The sequence below is a fragment of the Pteropus vampyrus genome, unplaced genomic scaffold (genome assembly GCF_000151845.1).
Source record: "Pteropus vampyrus isolate Shadow unplaced genomic scaffold, Pvam_2.0 Scaffold24, whole genome shotgun sequence".
Lineage (NCBI taxonomy): Eukaryota > Metazoa > Chordata > Mammalia > Chiroptera > Pteropodidae > Pteropus > Pteropus vampyrus.
The window spans coordinates 11038753-11041462 of record NW_011888805.1 but is presented as its reverse complement, the minus strand read 5'-3'; the positions used below and the strand labels follow the sequence as shown (position 1 = coordinate 11041462).

At 40.4% G+C, this 2710-nt stretch overlaps 1 long non-coding RNA gene across 1 annotated transcript; it reads right to left on the bottom strand.

Moving 5' to 3' along the window:
• Positions 1-489: 489 nt before the first annotated feature.
• On the bottom strand, positions 490-2637 carry LOC111737140. The gene is made up of 2 exons (XR_002779363.1): positions 2431-2637; positions 490-739 (listed from the first exon to the last, which is right to left on the bottom strand). It is a non-coding gene; the product is annotated as an uncharacterized LOC111737140 (long non-coding RNA).
• Positions 2638-2710: the final 73 nt, after the last annotated feature.

The following is a 2710-nucleotide window of genomic DNA, read 5'->3' as shown; positions in this document are numbered from 1 at the left end:
CTTCCTATCCTTCACCCCTGTTTATCTTCGGCATCTCTTTAATTCTAAAGCTTTTTAAAAATGTCTGGAGTTCCTCCCTTATTTGTTATTTGTTAAAAGTAAGGAAATGAAAAGTTGATTGAGGGCTCTACGGTTGTGGCCTGGGCTTTGCCAACTGATCAACCTTGCTTTTAGGGTGTTTGGCTGGGGAACAGCCACACTGTCTGCCTTGCTTCTCTAGACAGTGCCATTTCTATAGAGAAAAATCTTCCAATTCTTTTTTGCTAGATTGGCAAATACTTGGATGCTGGGGGTAAGAAGGACGATTATAACTTATACTCGCTTTCAATTCATGTGCCCATTTTTAACTTCACATTCCATTCTCTTCTTCCAATTGCTGTTTTCTGAGCTTCTCTGTATTTCTGCAAGACCATTTTCCCCAGATTCTTTAGAAACCACTTGCATTAATTTCTTGTGGCTTCCATAACAAACAAATTAACACAAACTTAGTAACTTAAAACGATAGACATTTATTCTTTCATAGTTCTGGAGGCCAGAAGTCCAAAATCAAGGTGTTGGCCGACGGCTCTGAGGAGAATATGGCCCTTGCCTTGTCCAGGTTCTGGTGGCTGCTGGCATTCCTTGGCTTGTAGCCACATCACTCCAATCTCTGCTTCTGTCTTCACAGGGTCTTCTCTCCCGTGTCATCGCCCTTTGCCTCACTCTTATAAGGATGCTTGTCGTTGGATGTAGGTAGGACCTGCCCAGAAAATCTAGAATGATGTCTTTATCACAAGATTCTTAACTTAATCACATCTGCAGACTTTTTCCATGTAAGGTAACATTTACAGGTTCTTATGATTAGGACGTGGACGTATCTTTTTGGGGACCACCATTCAGCTCACTACACCAGTCTTCTAATTGCTATTCTCTTTAAGAATTTTGATTACATTATCTGCTAATGGTCTACTTTCTGTCTTCTCTATTAATTTTGTATGTATAGCCATATGTATAGTATATATTATGTGTATGGGGGCATTTTTTAATAACAATTTCTGGATTATTAGGAAGAAGAGATAAATGTGCGTGGTCAGTCCACAATCTTGACTTTCTCATAAATAATTTTTACTAGGTAGTCCCTGAATAAAATCAAATTAAGCTAAATTCTGGGAAAGTCCAAAACAAATAAGCCAAGTTATATAAGAGTTAAAACAATAGTTTCCCCCTCTCCCTCTCTCTCTCCATGTGCCAGTGAAGGCTGTTACACTTTCCTCAGGAAATGCAGGGTTAATCTCCTCAGACAGAGGCGGAGAGGCCTCATCCTTTGGGGGTGCAAAAGCTGCTTTCACTGGCAAAGAAGAGTCATCAGAATTTAGGGCTCAATGTCTCCAGTGTCATCAGAGTCTTCCTACATATCCCTATTCCAACTTTCAGCAGCCCATTTCTTCCCAATCTGTGCCCGTACTTTAACAGTAGATGCCCTGTGAAGCTAGGAGTTAAACTTGCATTATACTTCAGCCAGTCGCAGATGAGATTCTGCATTTGATTTTTGGCAATTTTAGCCCTGTGGCTTAAGGAGACACATAGAAGCTTTTAGGTCCTTTGCGTGACACTTAATATTTGGTTAACACATTCTTTAATTTGACAAATATTTATCAAATGCTAACTAAGTACCTCCTAGGCACATGGTATACTTCAGTGAACAAAAAGACGAAATTCCTTTTTGTGGAGCTGCCATTGTAGTATATAAGCGAATGGTCAATTTCAATATAGTTTTGGGTTTATTTAAGTTTATTTCAGAATAAAAAAATTAGTGCCTCAAGTTGACAGCTCTTGCATAGCCATGCCCAATAAGCAGATACTACATGACATCAACCTATAGACACAGCATCGGCATGCTACTCAAATGAGACTCAATCTTGGCAGGATATCAGAAGTTCCAATTCTATCAACAATGTCTGGAATTCATCTATTGCCCTAAGCCTGCTGTTGAGTGAGCTGGTGTAAACATCTATGTGGTCACCAATACTAAGTTCCTTGGTCCTGACCCCAACCCTACTGGGTACCTAGACTCTTGCCTCTGCTCTGTATTTGCACTTCATTCTCTGCTGGTAATGAATTTCAGCACTGAACCTCAGCCAAATTTTCTGGGCCAAGGAAGCTCACTAGGTTTGCCAGCCCCTTCTCTCCGGGAGATCTGGACCCTATCCCAATGTTCCCCGCTCTGTAGCCCACTTGCTAATAACTTCTTACAACCCAGACAACTCCTCCCACTCCAAACATAAAACTGCCATCCATGGGATAATAATTCCCACATACCCAATTTCTGGTGCCATGCTCCCATCGGGCATATTTGAGATGATGGCTATGAACATTAAGCTTGACTGGACTCAAGTTTGGTGTGTTTCTTTAGAAACTGAAATTGAGTGGACCTCTGTCCATCAGACTTACCCTGCCTTCGTTGGTCTCAGCTTACTTCCCTCTCTCCTGCAGGTCTACAGTTGGTGGTGGTTGTCTTCTGGATCTGCTGCCAATCAGATCATAATGCAAAAGAGTAAGACTTCTCAGCATTCTGTAGAGTCTGCTTTTCTAAACATATTTTAAATTTTAATGCATCTTAATTATAGTTATAAGTAACATTTTATTCTTTCTGTAGCACATTAGGCCTCCTGCAAAATAATCAATTTCAAAAATTGTCTGAGATTCAGGTATTTCATCAAATGCTTATACT